Below are 22466 nucleotides of genomic sequence, written 5' to 3'. Positions count from 1 at the left end.
TCGGTAATCCAGAGGTAGGGCAAAGGTATAGGACAGCAGGCAAGCTCGGGGTCAGGCAGAGTGGTCAGGCAGGCGGGCTCAGAGACAGGCAGAGTGGTCAGGCAGGCGGGCTCAGAGACAGGACAGGCAAGGGTCAAAACCAGGAGGGCGATAAAAGCGTGACTGGGGGAAAAGCAGGAGCTGAGACAAACCGCTGGTAGGCTTGAACAAACAAGGTGAACTGGCACAGACGGGTGAAACAGATCAGGGTGTGACAGGCCTACAAGAAGGGTGTCCTCGTTGGCCGAGCGCTTCAGCTGCGCCGCATGTTTTGACTGACGCAGTCCTGAAACAACAAGAAGAGATCAACACATCAATTCTCGGACTGAAAAAGCATCTGGGGGATGTACGCAACGGCCCGAGAGAGATAAATCAATCATTGAAAGAACTTGTTGATTGTGTCAAACGTGTGAGACAATAAATTCTGCTGCTATGTAAATGTGTTTTCCTTGTCGATTTTATTACAATACTTGGAAGAACAGATACCTAAAACCGTTGTATGATATTGACTCTTGTCCTCAGTGCCAGGGCTATGGGTGGTGGGAAACACTCCCTGTCAGGCATGGGCTCATCGAGTCTGGGTAGATCATTCAGTGGAATGCCCTTTTTGAATGCAAAGTTGTGGAGCACGCTGCAAGCCTTGACAATTGTAGCAAACCTAAAAGGGAATTTGCACATTGTATTACATTCACGTGATGGCATTTGAAGGAATGTCATTTCAGTGGCGAACCTTGCTAGGCTGCTATTGCAGTGTGCTTCGTGTCCCACACAAGCACAGACAACGCCCTTTTCAGCAGGCCTATGGTGCGTTCCACTGTTGATCTTGTGCGTGCGTGGGCTTGGTTGTACCTTGAGGGGTTTGTGAGGAGAGTCCTCAGCCATGTTTTTAATGGGTAGTCCCGGTCTCCTGCAGTTATGAACTCAACATTCAGATATTGTTTCCCAGTAGAGGTCTAGAACCTAAACATAAGTCACTTACCAATAAGCCATCCATCCTCAACAGCTCCTTCCTGGAGGTTAAGGCCCGACTGAACTGTTCTGCACAATGAATGAACCATGTGTCCCACCTGGCCATTTGGCCACTACATTCAACGAAGCCAAATGTGAATCACAGATGACCTGCACATTGACAGAATGGAAATCTTTTCTTTTTGACGAAGTTGAATTCGTTCACTGATGGTGCTTTTACTGCGACGTGGGTGCAGTCAATTGCTCCTGTGACATTGGGAAATCCAGCTACGGTATGGAAATCCCTTTTCACTCTGGCCTGTTGCACGGCAGTGTACGGAAACCGTATGTATTGTGGGGGTCAATGAAATAAAGCCATAAAGGACTACAGGCAATATTCGGCTCGTGGTTGGTTGTGAAATGCCAATCTCCCGTTGGAATGTTCCAGTGGCCCAAAATCCCAGGGTGGAGAGGACTTGGGTATGCACTGGGATGTCATTGGTGCGATTCGTCTCCCTTTCTAATACCGGACAGAGTTGGTTGCAGAGATACAATAAAATATGCCCTGGAAAACGAAATCTACTAATAAGCCAAGCGTCGCTCTCAGCAAAAAACATCTGCACGCTCATTGAAAACACGCTCCTTGCAGCTTGTGCCAGATCCTCCAGCAATGCAAGATTTGTCACTTTGGACAAGTCACAATGCCTCAGTGTTGCCCTTTATATTATTAAACTGGTTTAACTAAATTGCCTCCAACCTTACATTCCACTCTTTCTAATTGACTTTATTATTTGAAAAGGCTTAAGTGGTTTCATATTTATGAATTCGATAGCACCCTGAGAAAACTATTAGTAGCTTAAGTGTCTATAAAAGAAATACATTAATAAACTATTCATGTATTATCTTTTTGTCTTCATAGTTGATGATTTGGTCCAGTATGTTAACCCTTTGTCCATTTGGTGGGAGGTATTTCATTAGCAGTTTGACTTTTCTACCACAAGGTGTTGTGGGTACGCATGGTTCCCGAACATTTCTGTTCCTACTCAACATTGATAAACGAGGGCCCAGGACCCAGTTGCATAGGGGCGGAGCTGAGACCCAGGGCCTCAAGCTTGATGAGCTTGGATGGTACTATGGTGTTGAATGCTGAGCTGTAGTCAATGAACATCATTCTTACATGCACGGCTGGCAGTAGAATTTGGCCAATACCCTAATAATTCATAAAGGAAATCCCTAAAAACAAGTCAGATGTAACTTCTCAGACTCTAGTTAGGCTATATTAAAAGCATGCCTTCAATGAGGATAAGTAAACGGGTTTCAGCAGGGCTCGCCTGTTTTGAACACAGTACTTTGAGCTCTTACGAATTCCGTTTGAACCCCCTCCATGAAGTTGCATTCCACAATAACTTAATCAGAACAATATTCGCTGAATAGAAATAAGACGCATGGTGAATTCCCAAGCAGTGAGGAATAACAGCTTTCCCTACAGTTCCCTTTTCCACTTTCAGTTTCAATTTCCATTTCCTTAGAGTCTTCAAAAAGTGTTCAAACCCTCTGACTTATTCCACATTTTGTTGTGTTACAGCCTGAAATCAAAATGGATTAAATACTATAATTGTTTCCCTCACCTATCTACACAAAATACCCCATAATGACAAAGTGAAAACATGTTTTTAGATTTTTACTTAATAATAATAAGCATAACAATAACAACAATAACACAATATTTTAGTTCTGTGTTTATGATTTTATTTTAATATAAAAATCCAAATATGAGGTAGACTCCCAGCAGAGCCCCAAATCCAATGGACATATCCTCTGGCTTGTTGATGTTAAAGTGTTGATATTCTTCGTACCCATAGCCAGAATGATTTTGCAGTTTGTGGTGATGAACAGGTTTCCTGTTCTATTCATCAGAGGTGTGGGGAGTGTGAAGTCTGTGAATCCCAAAAATAGTAGTTATACAGATGATTAACAAAACGTGCACATGACAGAATTCATACCAACCGACATACCTTTGTATGCCTCCTCGTCTGTAAACCTGCAGACATAGACACGTACGTGAACAGTTCAGTCATCTGCACCCAATACAGCTAGCCTTCAACATATTCTTATAGCCTTACCTCTGATTGGGATCTATTGAATTGTGTCCATTTTGTTTTAGAAAGATTTGCACAAAAATGAAACGATAGATGGTATCATCATAAAACATCATATTAGATCATACAAGGGACAAACCTTACCTTAACCCTCCTGTTGTGTTCGGTTCATGTTAATGAATTGTGTGTTCCCGGTCCAAAATTACCGCCCCATTATAGCTGATTGTAAATCCATATATTATCACCTAATGTTGTGTTAGATCTTTTTAACGTAAGTTCTTGTGAACATTACACGTTTTGAACTTCTATTTGTTATTTACCTGAACTCGTACAACTAGTTTGAGTTAAAAAAATGCATAATGTATGAATTATTTTGACTATAAAAATACTCAGATGAAACATTGTGCCATTTATCACAGACTACTGTGTCTCAATGTTTAACAAGGACTCGCACCTCCTCACCAGTGTCAAGATCAAAGATATGATCAAGAGCCTCACATGGTGTATCGTTTGGTCATTGTGCTGCCACAGAATGAATTGCGAGCAAGGCCTCAAAAAACTTTATATACCAGAGCTGTGAGAAAAGTTCTATACATTATTGAAGCAATGTTGCGATTGTTTGTGAGAATGCCAACAGGTGTGGTTCCCGTGGGGGAAAGATTCTATTGGGGAAAGGTTACCGTCGGGGTTGCCATGGAAGCCAAGAAGGGGAGTGAGGTGTGTGAGTGTGTGCTCAAACACATATGTGGGGGTCTGGGAGAGGAAGCGTGTCCATCTGATGAATGGGCATGTGCCTGAACTCAATTGTATACACTAATTGTAGTCTCACCCTGTCACGAGCTTCAAAGGTAGAGAGTGAGGACCAAGGCACAGCATGTGGAAAATAAGCCATCTTTTTTTATTTAGAAGAGAACCAACACAAAACCACTTTAACGAACTAACAAAATAACAAAACTGACGAACGTGAAGCTAAGAATGAACTAGTGCATACATGCAACATAGAACATCGACTTAGACACAGCGACAATCACCCACAAACAAACATTGAGAAACAACCTCCCTATGTATGTCTCTCAATCAGAGGAAAACGAAAACACCTGTCTCTGATTGAGAGCCATACAAGGTCAATTAACCCTTTAACCCAACATAGAAACACAACACATAGAAATGCCCACCCAGCTCACGCCCTGACCAATAAACACATACAAAACAAGAGAAAACAGGTCAGGAACGTGACACACCCATTAATTTCTAATGACCAGTCATTTTTGACCAGGAACACCACAGGTGTACAAAAGTTCAATAAAACACCCAAAATGTAATGAAAATCATCAAAATGTATTTTGTGTGTTCAGATGCCCTGTATAGACAAAGTCATGGAACCTTATGACAATCAGATTAAATGAACTACATTTTCCAGAGAGAAAACGTGTAAATCGGTCCAATTCGACCAGAACACAGGAGGTTAAATTGAGGAGATCTTTACATTTTTCAGTTAAGTGCCTGCACCTGCTGTCCTTTCAAATTCAAATCCCAAAGTTTCAGTTGGGCAGTTAGGTTCCTGCAAGAACCCCCACCAACTAAGGAGGTTCCTTGATGAACCCCACCTCCTATGGGGTTCTTGGAAGAACCTTTTGGGGGAAAATTTCAGTGTCAAGAACCCTACAGTTCTTCAAAGAACTTTGAGGTTCTTAGAAGAACCCTTGTCAAACCCTTAATTTTTAGAGTGTACTTATTGACTCAAGACATTTTAGCTTTTCATTTTTTATTTATTTGTAAAAAATGTGAATAACATAATCTACTTTGACATTATCTACTTTGACTTCCGGCGCCGACCAAGATGGCCGCCTCGCTTCGCGTTCCTTGGAAAATATGCATTATTATATTTTTTTTTGTGTTATTCCTTACATTGGTACCCCAGGTAATCTTAGGTTTCATTACATACAGTCGGGAGGAACTACTGAATATAAGAGCAACGTCAACTCACCATCGTTCCAACCAGGAATATGACTTCCCCGAAACGGATCCAGTGTTTTGCCTTCCACCCAATACAATGGATCTGATCCCAGCCGTAAAAGGGGCAAACGTAGCGGTCTCCTGGTCAGGCTTCGGGAGACGGGCACATCGCGCTCCACTCCCTAGCATACTACTCGCCAATGTCCAGTCTCTTGACAATAAGGTTGATGAAATCCGAGCAAGGGTAACATTCCAGAGAGACATCAGAGATTGTAACGTTCTCTGCTTCACGGAAACATGGCTAACTCAAGAGACGCTAACGGAGTCGGTGCAGCCAGCTGGTTTCTTCACGCATCGCGCCGACAGAAACATACATCTTTCTGGTAAGAAGAGGGGCGGGGGTGTATGCCTTATGATTAACGAGACGTGGTGTGATCATAACAACATACAGGAACTCAAGTCATTCTGTTCACCTGATCTAGAACTCCTCACAATCAAATGTCGACCGCATTATCTACCAAGGGAATTCTCTTAGATTATAATCACAGCCGTATATATTCCCCCCCAAGCAGACACATCGATGGCCCTGAACGAACTTTATCTGACTCTTTGTAAACTGGAAACCACACACCCTGAGGCTGCATTCATCGTAGCTGGGGATTTTAACAAGGCTAATCTGAACACAAAACTCCCTAAATTCTATCAGCATATCGATTGTGCTACCAGGGCTGGTAAAACCTTGGATCATTGTTATACTAACTTCCGCGACGCATATAAGGCCCTCCCCTGCCCTCCTTTCGGAAAAGCTGACCACGACTCCATTTTGTTGCTTCCAGCCTACAAACAGAAACTAAAACAACAAGCTCCCTCGCTCAGGTCTGTTCAACGCTGGTCCGACCAATCTGATTCCACGCTTCAAGACTGCTTCGATCACGCGGATTGGAATATGTTCCGCAGTGCGTCCAACAACAACATTGACGAATATGCTGATTCGGTGAGCGAGTTCATTAGAAAGTGCATTGACGATGTCGTACCCACAGCAACGATTAAAACATTCCCAAACCAGAAGACAAACCGAATACAAACAGTGTAGCTATTCTCTCCTCAAGGCAATCAAACAAGCTAAGTCCCAGTACAGAGACAAAATAGAGTTGCAATTCAACAGCTCAGACACAAGAGGTATGTGGCAGGGTCTACAGTCAATCACGGATTACAAAAAGAAAACCAGCCCCGTCGCGGACCAGGATGTCTTGCTCCCAGACAGGCTAAATAACTTTTTTGCTCGCTTTGAGGACAATACAGTGCCACTGACACGGCCCGCTACCAAAACCTGCGGGCTCTCCTTCACTGCAGCCGAGTTGAGTAAAACATTTAAACGTGTTAACCCTCGCAAGGCTGCAGGCCCAGACGGCATTCCCAGCCGCGTCCTCAGAGCATGCGGCTGGCTGGTGTGTTTACGGACATATTCAATCAATCCTTATCCCAGTTTGCTGTTCCCACATGCTTCAAGAGGGCCACCATTGTTCCTGTTCCCAAGAAAGCTAAGGTAACTGAGCTAAACGACTACCGCCCCGTAGCACTCACTTCCGTCATCATGAAGTGCTTTGAGAGACTAGTCAAGGACCATATCACCTCCACCCTGCCGGACACCCTAGACCCACTCCAATTTGCTTACCGACCCAATAGGTCCACAGACGACGCAATCGGAACCACACTGCACACTGCCCTAACCCATCTGGACAAGAGGAATACCTATGTGAGAATGCTGTTCATCGACTACAGCTCAGCATTTAACACCATAGTACCCTCCAAACTCGTCATCAAGCTCGAGACCCTGGGTCTCGACCCCGCCCTGTGCAACTGGGTCCTGGACTTCCTGACGGGCCGCCCCCAGGTGGTGAGGGTAGGTAACAACATCTCCACCCCGCTGATCCTCAACACTGGGGCCCCACAAGGGTGCGTTCTGAGCCCTCTCCTGTACTCCCTGTTCACCCACGACTGCGTGGCCATGCACGCCTCCAACTCAATCATCAAGTTTGCGGATGACACTACAGTGGTAGGCTTGATTACCAACAACGACGAGACGGCCTACAGGGAGGAGGTGAGGGCCCTCGGAGTGTGGTGTCAGGAAAATAACCTCACACTCAACGTCAACAAAACAAAGGAGATGATTGTGGACTTCAGGAAACAGCAAAGGGAGCACCCCCCTATCCACATCGAAGGGTCAGTAGTGGAGAAGGTGGAAAGTTTTAACCTCTAACGAGCCCCTACCCCGGGTCCGGGAGCACCCCCCACCCCCCCCCACACTGATTAGCATCGCTAGCATAGCGTCACAATTAAATAGTAGCATCTAAATATCATTAAATCACAAGTCCAAGACACCTAATGAAAGATACAGATCCTGTGAATAAAGCCACCATTTCAGATTTTTAAAATGTTTTACAGGGAAGACACAATATGTAAATCTATTAGCTAAACACGTTAGCAAAAATCACCATTTTTCTTGTCCACCATTTTCTCTCAACACCAGTAGCTATCACCAATTCGGCTAAACTAAGATATTGATAGCCACTAACCAAGAAAAAACCTCATCAGATGACAGTCTGATAACATATTTATGGTATAGGGTAGGTTTTGTTAGAAAAATGTGCATATTTCAGGTAGATATCATAGTTTACAATTGCACCCACCGTCACAAATGGACTAGAATAAATAAATAGAGCAACGTGTATTACCTAATTACTAATCATCAAATATTTCGTAAAAATACACAGCATACACTAATCGAAAGACACAGATCCTGTGAATACAGACAATATTTCAGATTTTCTAAGTGTCTTACAGCGAAAACACAATAAATCGTTATATTAGCATACCACATGTGCAAACATTACCAGAGCATTGATTCTAGCCAAAGAGAGCGATAACGTCAACATTGCCAAAATATATTAATTTTTTCACTAACCTTCTCAGAATTCTTCCGATGACACTCCTGTAACATCATATTACACAATCCATATAGAGTTTGATCGAAAATGTGCATATTTAGCGGCACAAATCGTGCTTACACAATGGAAATACTGTCCAACTACTCAAGCAATCTGCCCGGCGCCATCATGATAATACAACTATTTTTATCGAAAACTATTCATAAACTTGACTAAAAAAATACAGGTTGGCCATGAAATGAAAGATGCATTAGTTATTAATGCAACCGCTAAGTTAGATTTTTAAAATTAACGTTACTAGACATACAGTGTGCGTTACAGACAGACTAGTGCCGCAATAACGGCGTCACTATTCACCATTATTGAGTTTACATTTTTCCACATAAAAATGGAATAACATCATAAATAGCTCTTACTTTTCGACGAGCTTCCATCGGAATCTTGGCCAAGTGGTACTTTGTCCAAAATAATCGTTGCTTGGTTGTAAAACGTTGCATTCAACTTCTGATATAGCAGCTAACTATAGCTAACAATTGCTAACCTTAGCTATTTTGCCCCAACGTGTCCAAATCCTCAATACGCAATACTGAGGAAATTCCGAAAAATAGCAATATACTCGCATAATCTGATATAACTCGGTTTAAAATAGCTTCGTTATGATGTTTCTAACACCTATATCAAATTAAATTACAGACTGATATATCTAAAGTTCATTACTGAGCGTTCGAAAATGGCATCCCGAGGTCTCTCTCTGCGTAATGTTCAGCATTGAAAAGAAGGCGTACCTCACTCCTTGGTCTTTTATAACCTCTGAGAGCTACCTAGGAAGCCCATTCCACTTCTCATTGGTTACTGACATCCAGGGGAAGGCGGGTGCAGTTCGTGTCGTTCCATAGGATATACACACGCCTTTAAACTGAACTGAGATCAGAGCTTCGCTCTCAGACCTTCGCAAAGCCTGTCATGGATTTCGCTGTAGAAAGAGTTCTGTTCCACTCAGAGACATAATTAAAACGGCTATAGAAACTAGAGAGTGTTTTCTATCCAATAATAACAATAATATGCATATTGTACGAGCAAGAATTGAGTACTAGGCAGTTTAATCTGTAGAGACAATTATGCTAATTTGAAACAGCACCCCCTATAGTTGCAAGAAGTTTAAGTTCCTCGGTGTACACATCACGGACAAACTGAATTGGCCCACCCACACAGACAGCGTTGTGAAGAAGGAGGCTGAAGAAATTCGGCTTGTCACCAAAAGCACTCACAAACTTCTTCAGATGCACAATCGAGAGCATCCTGTCGGGCTGTATCACCGCCTGGTACGGCAACTGCTCCGCCCACAACCGTAAGGCTCTCCAGAGGGTAGTGAGGTCTGCACAACGCATCACCGGGGGCAAAATACCTGCCCTCCAGGACACCTACACCACCCGATGTCACAGGAAGGCCATAAAGATCATCAAGGACAACAACCACCCAAGCCACTGCCTGTTCACCCCGCTGTCATCCAGAAGGCGAGGTCAGTACAGGTGCATCAAAGCAGGGACCGAGAGACTGAAAAACAGCTTCTATCTCAACGCCATCAGACTGTTAAACAGCCATCACTAACATTTAGTGGCCGCTGCCAACATACTGACTCAACTCCAGCCACTTTAATAATGGGAATTGATGAAAATTATGTAAAAATGTATCACTAGCCACTTTAAACAATGACACTTAAAATAATGTTTACATACCCTACATTACTCATCTCATATGTATATACTGTACTCTATATCATCTACTGCATCTTGCCATCTTTATGTAATACATGTTTCACTAGCCACTTTAAACTATGCCACTTTATGTTTACATACCCTACATTACTCATCTCATATAAATATACTGTACTCTATACCATCTACTGCATCTTGCCTATGCCGTTCTTTACCATCACTCATTCATATATCTTCATGTACATATTCTTTATCCCTCTACACTTGTGTGTTTAAGGTAGTAGTTGTGGAATTGTTAGGTTAGATTACTTGTTGGTTATTACTGCATTGTCGGAACTAGAAGCACAAGCCTTTCACTACACTCGCATTAACATCTGCTAACCATGTGTATGTGACAAATAAAATTTGATTTGATTTGATTATGGGGTATTGCGTGTAGGCCAGTGACATTATTATTATTTTTTTTAATCAATTCAGGCTGTGACACAACAAAATGTGGAATAAGTCAAGGGGTGTGAATACTTCCTGAAGGCACTGTACATGCATGTAACCTATTGCTGTAGTGATCATGTCAGGTTACAGCTAGGTGTAGTCTGGTCAAATGGTAAGGCTTGACTGAGGGCCCGTTGAGCTCATTGAGAATCAAAGGATTTATGTCTAATGGAACCAGACGGGTAAACAGAATGACACACCCTGCACCGCTCATTATGTAAACCTGAAATAGAAACATGGAGGTGAATCATATTTTATAGTATATGATTCACTGACTTGAGATTGAAACGGACCTATATCAAAACACCCCGATTAATCAACAAGTGTTATGATTCACCACATAGACCTACATTATCATCGGTCTGATTTTTAAGCACTGCTGGCTAAAACAGAAATATGTCATCTGATTCACAGGGGATTATTATTACTGTAGAAGTTCATGAAGGGGCTATACATGCTGTGGTACATCTGTATGAGAACTACACCCTAGAATATGACAAGTTGGACGGGTCTGACACTGAATTAGGGCCAAATGTCAACATTTGTCAGAATATCGCTAATCACTAAAGAAAAGTTATGGTATTAAATGTCAGTTTTTCATATTGCTTTTTCTCATCATCACTTACCATGACATTTTTATTGACAATTAACGATTACATTTAAATGAATAGTCTCACGCTATTGCAGTAGTAACATTTGAATTCCTTTTTTTAAGTCAAAGTTATGGATTAACCTTAGCGCAGCTCATTTGACTCAATAATTCACATGCTAAAATATATGACTGAGGTGGAAAAACTTTCACAAGGTCCGGAAATAGCGTCTGCTTTTGTAAACCTCAGTCTCTTATCGGGGATTTATTCATCTTCTTCTGAGGTCAAGTATTACTCATCATCCTTGGCCCAATAATTGTCTTTAAAATCCCGCCAGTCTGCCACTTCCACCGAAAGTGTGTCATTAGTCGGTATTTAGCAGAACTAGTGCTGCGAAGGTAGGTGTGAGCTGTGAAGTGACTCACGACTTCAGCCCACACCTGTGAAACCAAGGTAACCCCGGAAGACACCACAGACCTGTGGCTTTAGGCAACCGACAATAAACCACTTCTCTTCTAATCCACAAATCAAAAGGTGTTGGCCAATACAGTCAAGTCCATAATTATTGTCACCCTTGATAAAGATGAGCAAAAAAGACTGTATATAAAATACAGTAAATAATATAAATACTGAGCTACAGTATACTGTATGCAAATTTTTTTGGGGGGAAATTATATTATTTTATACTCATACAATTGCTCAGAGAAAGAGATTTGAGAATACGTTGCGAGGGATCTTAGATCATTCCAGACCCTTGATCGTCTTTGTCTGCTCTTAAGGCCTGCCCTCTCAGGTTTCAGGTATACTGTAGGTATGAGGTACTTTTCTGCATACACTTCCCTTTTTCTCGGCACCAAAGAGCTCTACTCTTATGTCATCTGACCATCTGGAGTTTTATAAACGGCATTGACACTGATTGGAACCGGTGCTATGGTCAGATGACAATAACATTTGAGCCCTTTGACCTTGAAAAATAGAAGCATACTCAGAAAATGACCTTATACCTACAGTAAAATATGGTGGTGGATCTTTGATGTTATTTGGATCCCACTGGTCCTGGAGCCCTTGTTGATTGACCACAAAATCAACGTTTTGCAATGTCCATCTCAGTCTCTGTACTTGAACCCCATTGAAAACTTGTGGTTTGAATTGAAGAGGGCAGTCCATATGAGCAGAAGAAGGAAAGATCTGGAAAGATTCTGTGTGGAGGAATAGTCTAAGCTCCCTCCCAACATCGAATCTCATAACACATGTAACCAAAAAATGTGTTTACACTTTCATCCGACAATAACATACAGTGTAGTATCATAAGATGACTGATCCACCACAGTGACTTCCAGTAAAATAGTCTGCCATGCACTCATACACTTCTAATGACGCGGAGGCAGATTAGAATAGGGAGGAGTTTGGTATCCATGGCTGCAGATGTTTAGATTAGAAAACGAATACAATGAAAGGAAAAAACTACATGAAAGAAGAAAACTCCCTTTGAGACATTGTGATATGATCTCGTGGCATGACATAAATAGCGCTGGTGAGACTGGCAGCGGTTTGAGGAAGTTAGTTTCCTTGGTGGGGGGGGGGGGGGGCGCACACACACGAGCCAACGCTCAGTGCCTGCTGGCGGATTGTGACTCTTTTACGGCCTCATTGCTTAATCATCTAATTTGATGATTTATGACACATTTTTACCATAAAACATAAACACACTGACTGGCTGCTCTAGTTCTCTCTCTATCTAAGATACACAAACACTTCAACATAATGAGGAAAGATCCACTTGTGCTTTTAATAAAATATTGAATTGTCAAAAGTTCATAAACAATGCAGAATTTCAAAAGCATGTTACATGCAGTAGTAGTACGTCAAGATATACAGTTTAATAAAGGTATTTCCACAAAAGATTCCATAACATTTTACCAGGTACATTCTTTAAAAAGTAACAGGAAATGTCAAGTTGTTATTTGGCACCAACTTGAACACAGTAAGTGCAGGTGAACACAGGTGAACTGTCTCCAGGTACATGTCACATGTTGACACTGAGTTCCCACGGTATATCCTCATTTTCCTCCTGGCCGTCAGGGTCAAATTAACTCCAGGGTATGTCATTCACCTGACAAAGAAATAAAAAGAAAGGATGTTGATTCCTGAGATCAGATTTGATTTAGATTTCATTAACGCTTGCGTTCAACAAGACTGCATTACGCAGAATACACAATGACATAAGCAGTTACATGAAGTCATAAAGTAGAATACTAAAGTTAATATTACATAAAGTTAACACCAGTGACTGTCCAGTAAAGTTGCCAATAATGTAAACTGCACTGGCAATTTTTGTAAATACTACAATGGCCAAAATACATACAGACTAAGCAACCCATGTGGGTAGAAAACAATTAAAAGAATACAATGGCAATCGAATGTGTGGAATAATTGCTGTAAGAGAACAGTGTGGTACACTTATGAGTCCTTCCAGATCCTCATCCTGTAGGACATCCTCTCGCTCCATCCTGCATTCAAGTACAACTTGAGTACAGCAGATTTGTGTTTTTGTGATTACATTTGTATTCCCTTATTTCGTTAGTAACGATCTTAAAAATCTTTGCACATCTACAAGTGATCCAGACCACTCGTAGAGTAGCCAAAGTGCATCGTTGGATGTGTTTTGCCCTTCCACGTCACTTTATTCACAGAATATCTCTGCTAAACATAGAATCAAGATGTTTAGGCTAGTCATCTGTCTGAGATTGACCACCAATCACTTCAGAATGAAGTTAACTACAAATACAAAGTTGCCAAAGTATTTCCAATTGTTACAAACAAGTGAAAGATAAAACCATCGACAGGGCTGTAGTGGAGCGGGTCGGGAGTTTCAAGTTCCTTGGTGTCCACATCACCAATGAACTATCATGGTCCAAACATACCAAGACAGTCGTGAAGAGGGCACGACAAAACCTTTACCCCCTCATGAGACTGAAAAGATTTGTCATGTGTCCCCAGATCCTCAAAAGGTTCTACAGCTGAACCATTGAGAGCATCCTGACTGGTTGCATCACCGCCTGGTATGGCAACTGCTCGGCATCTGACAGTAAGGCGCTACAGAGGGTAGTGCGAACGGCCCAGTTAATCACTGGGGCTAAGATTCCTGCCGTCCAGGACCTATATAATAGGCGGTGTCAGAGGAAAGCCCATAAAATTGTCAGAGACTCCAGTCACCCAAGTTATAGACTGTTTTCTCTGCTACCGCACGGCAAGCTGTACCGGAGCACCAAGTCTAGGACCAAAAGGCTCGTCAATAGCTTCCACCCCCAAGCCATTAGACTGCTGAACAATTAATTAAAATCGCCACTGGACAATTTACATTGACCAACTCCCCCCTCCATTTTGTACACTGCTGCTACTGTTTGTTTGTTACCTATGCATAGTCACTTCGCCCCCACCTACATGTACAGATTACCTCAACTAGCCTGTACCCCCGCACACTGACTCGGTACCGGTGACCCCTGTATATAGCCTCGTTATTCTTATTGTGTTACTTTTTATTATAACTTTTTATTTTAGTCTACTTGGTAAGTATTTTCTTCTTGAACTGCACTGTTGGTTAAGGGCTTGTAAGTAAGCATTTCACGGTAAGGTCTACACTTGTTGTATTCGGCGCATGTGACAAATAAAGTTTGATTTAAAATGAAAACCGAGATGACGGCATTAAAAGTTAAATAGGCTTCATGGGTATGGTTAAGATTTTAACTACTCTTACCGATACTGCTTATCGAGCCGGTACTTTAACAGTATTCTTATCGATTCTTTTGTTATTTCCAGAGCATGGAGGCGCTACCAGGAGACAGGTCAGTACATCAGGAGACGTGGAGGAGGCCGTAGGAGGGCAACAACCCAGCAGCAGGACCGCTACCTCCGCCTTTGAGCAGGAGGAGCACTGCCAGAGGCCTGCAAAATGACCTCCAGCAGGCCACAAATGTGCATGTGTCAGCATATGGTCTCACAAGGGCTCTGAGGATCTCATCTCGGTACCTAATGGGAGTCAGGCTACCTCTGGCGAGCACATGGAGGGCTGTGCGGCCCCACAAAGAAATGCCACCCCACACCATGACTGACCCACCGCCAAACCGGTCATGCTGGAGGATGCTGCAGCCAGCAGAACGTTCTCCACGGCGTTTCCAGACTCTGTCACGTCTGTCACATGTGCTCATGTGCTCAGTGTGAACCTGCTTTCATCTGTGAAGAGCACAGGGCGCCAGTGGCGAATTTGCCAATCTTGGTGTTCTCTGGCAAATGCCAAACGTCCTGCACGGTGTTGGGCTGTAAGCACAACCCCCACCTGTGGACGTCGGGCCCTCATACCACCCTCATGGAGTCTGTTTCTGACCGTTTGAGCAGACACATGCACATTTGTGGCCTGCTGGAGGTCATTTTGCAGGGCTCTGGCAGTGCTCCTCCTGCTCAAAGGCGGAGCTACCTCCTGCTGAGCTACCTCCTCCTCCTCGGTCCTGCTGCTGGGTTGTTGCCCTCCTACGGCCTCCTCCACGTCTCCTGATGTACTGGCCTGTCTCCTGGTAGCGCCTCCATGCTCTGGTTACTACGCTGACAGACACAGCAAACCTTCTTGCCACAGCTCGCATTGATGTGCCATCCTGGATGAGCTGCACTACCTGAGCCACTTGTGTGGGTTGTAGACTCCGTCTCATGCTACCACTAGAGTGAGAGCACCGCCAGCATTCAAAAGTGACCAAAACATCAGCCAGGAAGCATAGGAACTGAGAAGTGGTCTGTGGTCACCACCTGCAGAATCACTCCTTTATTGGGGGTTTCTTGCTAATTGCCTATAATTTCCACCTTTTGTCTATTCCATTTGCACAACAGCATGTGAAATTTATTGTCAATCAGTGTTGCTTCCTAAGTGGACAGTTTGATTTCACAGAAGTGTGATTGACTTGGAGTTACATTGTGTTGTTTAAGTGTTCCCTTTATTTTTTTGAGCAGTGTATATACTGACAGACTTTTTGTTACCTAAAGCCCTTGGACTCCAATGCTGCAAAGGGGTGTAGGCCTTTCACTATGAACTTGGTCACGGCTAGGTGGCACTCATTCACCCTCTCCTAAATCATCCTCCCACTAGCTGCCAGCAATCAGCTGGCTAATGGTTCCTTTTGATCATGAACCCATGTTGCATAATTTTGTTAACTCCGTGTGTGGGCTTTAGGCTGCTAGCATACGTACATAACGTAGATCGCGAGTCGAAAACGGTGGATTTCTCTGTCTGTACATGATGCACTGTCGATAGATGTTTGGACAGATTGCTTGTAAGGGCGGAAACACGAGCAAAAGTCTTGTTGCAATTGTGGCAACGAGCATTGTCAGCAAAGTGTAACCACACTTTTGTACGTGTTGCTCTCTCAGCCATTGTCACTAACTACGAGCAGGGTGCTGTAACGTGTGAGAGACGCGCGAGAGAGATCTCTCTTCTGGATTGGGAATAGCGAAAATGCATCATAGACGAATGTCTTAATTTGATTGCAAATTAGAAACGGTTGGTGGGATAAAATGTGCAAGATATCGTTTATGTAGCAGTAATAAATAGGAAATCTATTTACTTAATTTCTCCAGTACCGAAAGCAGAACCGATAACATCGAAGCTTATCGATACTACGGTCTTTCATAATTTTGCCCCGGGGCCCGTTTAATACCTAGTTTCGGTGTCATCCCTATTCATGAACCTATATATTGCCATCAATGTGGATCAGGGTACTGGAATGCTCTGTTCCGAGAATAACACCGACATTTTGGAAAGGCAATTAGAAATCAACACCTTTATGTCAACTAACCCTGAGTTGGGCAAAAGTATGCGTAAATTATTTTGTCTATATTCTGTCAATTCGGAAAGTTTGCAGACCCCTTGACTTTTCCCACATTTTGTTAAGTTCTAAAATGGATTAAATAAAACAAAATCCTCAGCAATCTACACACAATACCCCATAATGACAAAGCAAAAACAGGTTTAGAAATGTTTGCCAATTTATAAGAAATTCAAAACATAAATACCTTATTTGGATAAGTATTAAGACCCTTTGCTATGAGACTCAAAATTGAGCTATGGTGCATCCTGTTTCCATTTATCATCCTTGAGATGTTTCTACAACTTGATTGGAGTCCACCTGTGGTAAATTCAGTTGATTGGACATGATTTAGAAAAGGCACAGACCTGTCTATATAATGTCTCACAGTTGACTGTGCATGTCAGAGTAAAAACCAAGTCATGAGGTCGAATGAATTGTCCATAGAGCTCCGAGACAGGATTGTGTAGAGGCACAGATCTGGGGAAGGGTACCAAAACATTTCTGCAGCATTGAAGGCCCCCCAAGGACACAGTGGCCTCCATTCTTAAAAGGAAGAAGTTTGGAACCACCAAGACTCTTCCTAGAGCTGGTCACCCGGCCAAACTGAGCAATCGGGGGAGAAGGGCTTTGGACAGGGAGGTGACCATTCTGGCCATTCTGACAGAGCTCTAGCGTTCCTCTGTGGAGATGGGAGAAACTTCCAGAAGGACAACCATCTCTACAGCAGTCCACCAATCAGGCTTTTATGGTAGAGTGGCCTAACGGAAGCCACTACTCAGTAAAAGGCACATGACAGCCCGCTTGGAGTTTGCCAAAGGGCACCTAAAGACTCTCAGACCATGAGAAACAAGACTCTCTGGTCTGATGAAACTAAGATTGAACTCTTTGGCCTAAATGCCAAGCGTCACGTCTGGAAGAAACCTGGCACAATCTCTACAGTGAAGGATGGTTGTTGCAGCATCATGCTGTGGGGATGTTTTTCAGCAGCAGGGACTGGGAGACTAGTCAGGATTGAGGCAAAGATGAACGGTGCAAAGTACAGAGAGATCCTTGTTGAAAACCTGCTCCAGAGCACTCAGGACCTCCGTCTGGGGCAAACAGGACAACGCAGGAGTGGCTTCAGGTCAAGTCTCTGAATGTCCTGGAGTGGCCCAGCCAGAGCCTTGACTGCACTGTATTCTATTTATTATAAGGACCCTGTCACCACCATTTCACCAGGTCAAATTCCTGTACTTTGCAAATAATAGCGATTCTCGTGTTGTCAATCTTTTAATGTCTTTATACAAAAATCCTTTAATGTCTTGCTCACACAAAGCTAACTAGCTAGCGATTTCACATTGGCTACACCCACCTAACCAAACAAAGATTGTATCTGTTGTATCATAATGTAACATATTATTGGAACATTAAAGAGATAAATCTCTGGGCATTGCTGCTCCTTACTGTAACAATGTGGGTGCGCCATCCACTAAATGCCATGTAGTGATTGGCAAAGTCCTGACACTTGCGATGGCTCAGTGGCTTGGAGTTGTGAATGAAGTTTGGGTACTGCTTTGTGCTCAGCTTTACCTGGAGAACAGACAGAGAATGTACAATCAGTTCTAAAATGTCAATCATTACAATGGTTATATGGTGAACAGTGTTTAGGGCAGAAAGTGCAGCAGAGCAGAGTCTACCAGCAAAGAGGCCGGTCTACAAATCATCATGGAGTGGTAAGACATTGCCATCTACAGGTCAAGGTCTGGTATTAGTTATTGGTCAAGTGTTAATGTGATGGTTCACAGCAGCTGTGAGAAAAATACTACTCAGGGGCCTCGAAGTTGTTTTAAAATGGGGGGGAAAGCGCTTGGTTGAAAATATATACACATGTCACATAAGCAATGATCTTTTGAAATAACACAACTTAATAAATTAATTTGGAGTGTATTTTGATATCTATGTTGGGGATTTATGTTTGATAATCGGGGCTTCTACACTTGCATTGCTTGCTGTTTGGGGTTTTAGGCTGGGTTTCTGTACAGCACTTTGAGATATCAGCTGATGTAACATAAATAAATAAATTTGATTTAAAATTTGATTTGATGAGAACTACAAGCACTAAATTATACAATAGAGTACCACCGTATGAGTCAATACTCAAAAACAAAGTGGTAAACAAGGAATCGTTTTCCCACCAATTTCTCCCATATGGAATTTTAGAAACACTTAAAATAAGGTCTGTGTTTCGTGTAAGCTTACCCTGGCGAGACAATTTGATAACCGTGTAAATCTCTCTAGGACAAGGTAACTTTTATCAATATATTTTCCTGTCTTTAACCCTCAAAAATGAAACGCTAATTAGCTGCTAATGTGGCTATCATAAAGAACTACAACTGATCTGGACGAGACTGACGAATCAAGGCAAAGGTAAGAATCTCTGGATTAACTATCTAATGTTAGCTAAATGTAGTCATGAATAAATTGGCTTAATTGTTGTGCCAGTTTTAAATTAACACAATACCTGTTAGCATAGGTGTCAGCCAGCAGGATACCACTGCTGGCTTGCTTCTGAAGATAAGCAGGGTTGGTCCTGGTCAGTCCCTGGATGGGAGACCAGATGCTGCTGGAAGTGGTGTTGGAGGGCCAGTAGGAGGCACTCTTTCCTCTGGTCTAAAAAATATCCCAATGCCCCAGGGCAGTGATTGTGGACACTGTCCTGTATAGGGTGCCGTCTTTCGGATGGGACGTTAAACGGGTGTCCTGACTCTCTGAGGTCATTAAAGATCCCATGGCACTTATGGTAAGAGTAGGGGTGTTAACCACGGTGTCCTGGCTAAATTCCCAATCTGGCCCTCAAACCATCATGGTCACCTAATAATCCCCAGTTTACAATTGGCTCATTCATCCCCCTCCTCTCCCCTGTAACTATTCCCCAGGTCGTTGCTGCAAATGAGAACGTGTTCTCAGTCAACTTACCTGAAAAAATTAAATAAATAAATAAATAGGTGTCAGCTAGATATGATGTGCAAGGGCTTGCAGGGATTTGTCATTTTGCATGTCTACTTTGACTCTAATTATCATTTTTGAATCAGAGTAAATAGAGCCTAATATATTGATAAAAGTCACCTTGTCCTAGAGATTGACATGGTTATCAAAACATCACACCAGGGTAAGCTTACACGAAACAAAACCCTTATTTTAAGTGTTTCTGAAATCCCATATGTGAAAAACGAACAGTGGAAAAAACATTTTCCCGTTTGACCGCTAGGTTTTATGGGTATTATGACACCTCCACTGTGGGGCTCTATAGTCTACAACATGTGAGTAAGTTTCTCTCGGTTCCTTTACCTTCAAAGGAGAGCTCTGTAAAAAGCCTCTTCCGTGTGTTGCTCTCTGTGCTTTAGATGCCTGGGCTGCGGAGAAGTACTTGACTAGAGCATAAAACCCTGGCTCGACCACGGCAGCATTGGGACACCTTGACCAGATACAGCGGTCCAAAGTTACAGAAGATGTTCCAGATGGATTCCTTTCAAGTGAAAATCACTTATTAGCCTACTTTACATAGGCTGGCGGGTAGGAGCGTTGGGCTAGTAACAGAAAGCTTGCTGCATCGAATCCCGGAGCTGAAGAGGTAAAACTCTTGTCGTTCTGCCCATGAGCAAGGCAGTTAACCGACTGCTCCCCGGGCGCGGATGTAGATTAAAGCAACACTTAATCCGACATGCACTCATAATTGACTGTAGCGCATATAAAGCACCCACAAGTTACCGGTGGCTGAAAACAGAGTCATCGCGGGATGAACGAGTAACACATTTCCGGCCAAGGGTGGTCTATTTAAAAACCATTCCTTCCCTCGCCCCTTTTTTAAAAATGTGTATTTTTTTATTCATAATACAAAAATCAACAACTTTACATTGCTACATCAAACATGTCTAACAAAACAAAACACAGGTATTAACAAGAAAGTACTAAAACATACAACAAATATCAAATAATTTTTATAAAATTTAAAATTGTAGTTGTATTCACTCTAAAAAAAAATCTCATTATAATGATTCAGAAAGATGTTATTCTTGTTGTTATTCACTAAGGATAATGTCTTAACAAGATAATTCAATTAAATAAAAAAATGTGTAATTTTGGTATTAGAATTCTGGAATTTTGGTTGTGTATAAAGTATTTGGCAACAAGAATAAAACATTTCACAATCATTTCAATGGTCTTGTTATCATTGCAATAGTAACATATTATATCCTTCATGTAAAAAACATGGGTAATGTTCATAATGGTAAATAAGTATTCTGCAAGGTTTTCCCAAAATTCTGACACAAATTTACATTCAAAGAACAAGTGAGTCAGATTCTCACCTTCTTTTTCACAGAAAATATCATCAATAGCCACAAATTTGGACAACATAGAATTTCATGGATATATCTTATGCAGATTTTTAAAGTGCACTTCCTTAAATTTGTTTGGTATGCAATATTTGTAAGTCCTTAACCAAGATTTTTTTCCGGAGAATGTCAGGAATAAGCATGTTCCAGAAATTTTTCCTCTAGGAGTAAAGTTGGTTCTGTGAATGGATATATATTTATTACAACAAGATTTCTCAAGTAAGCCAACGCCTTCCAAACTGAGTTTTGGATAAGCTTAGTGATCATTACCAAAGCTAAGATGAGTTTTCATTAGGGTAGTTAGACCCACTGGGAATAGCTTTGATCACAGAAATAAACTCTGAAAGGTATTGGAAACTTATTCAATGTTATAAATTGTTCATATGTAAGAATATTACCCCTGTTGTCAAAAACATCAAGAACAATGTCAATATTTCTCTCATGCCAGCTGGGGTAGAACAACGACTTATTCCTTACAGTTATGTCTGAATTTTTCCACGAAAGAGCTTCATGTGGGGGGAAAATTGTGCAGGCCATTAAAGCTTGTTGGTGAAACCTAGCCAATTTAGCGGGTAATCTTTCAGGAATATAATTACATTTCAGTAAAAATTGTAGTCCTCCCAACTTATTAAACACATTATTTGGAATGAAATACCATACTGAATCAGTATTGATCAAACATATTTTCAACCGTGCTTCTACACCTGCATTGCTTGATGTTTGGGGTTTTAGGCTGGGTTTCTGTACAGCACTTTGTGACATCAGCTGCTGTAAGAAGGGCTTTTTAAATACATTTGATTGATTGATCTTGAAAGTGTTATTTATGTCGACAACATCCAACACTTCCAAACCGCCTTCAGCTCTTTTATTAGAGAGGACTGACGTTTTTAGTTTGTGAGACTTATTTTTCCAGATGTCAAGAAATGTCTTGTTGATCTCTTTACAAGTAGAGGGATTTACAAATAAAGATAATGAGGGATACACAAAGCGAGACAGTCCCTCTGCCCTGGACAGAAGTACTCTCCCAAGTATAGAAAGATCCCTTTGTAGCCAATTTTTAAATATCTTTTTTATTTTCTTAATTTTAGGAGAGAAACTCATATGTTTTCTGCCTAAGTGTTTTTTTGGCAGATGTATACCTAAATATTTAACTTAGTCCTTTACAGTAATATTTTATATTTCTTCATCATCAGAGTCATATAAACATAAGATTTTGTCACGATCGTGTGGGGGAGAGACGGACCAAAACGCAGCATGTGGAAAATAAGCCATCTTCCTTTTATTTTGAAGAAGAAAAAACGAAACAAAACACTTACAAACTAACAAAAACAATAAACGACCGTGAAGCTAATAAACGTAAACCCATACACTACACCCAACACCCCCTTTACCATATAACCACCCAAAACCGACAAAACAAACATTTCCCATGTCACACCCTGACCTAACTAAAA

At 41.9% G+C, this 22466-nt stretch overlaps 1 pseudogene; it reads right to left on the bottom strand.

Moving 5' to 3' along the window:
- Window positions 1-292: 292 nt before the first annotated feature.
- The window catches only part of LOC129833903 (RAD52 motif-containing protein 1-like), a 30241-nt pseudogene continuing 8067 nt past the window's right edge, over window positions 293-22466 (bottom strand).

This window comes from Salvelinus fontinalis, chromosome 34 (genome assembly GCF_029448725.1).
Source record: "Salvelinus fontinalis isolate EN_2023a chromosome 34, ASM2944872v1, whole genome shotgun sequence".
NCBI lineage: Eukaryota > Metazoa > Chordata > Actinopteri > Salmoniformes > Salmonidae > Salvelinus > Salvelinus fontinalis.
The sequence above is the reverse complement of the archived record's forward strand: the minus strand, read 5'-3'. Positions and strand labels throughout refer to the sequence as shown.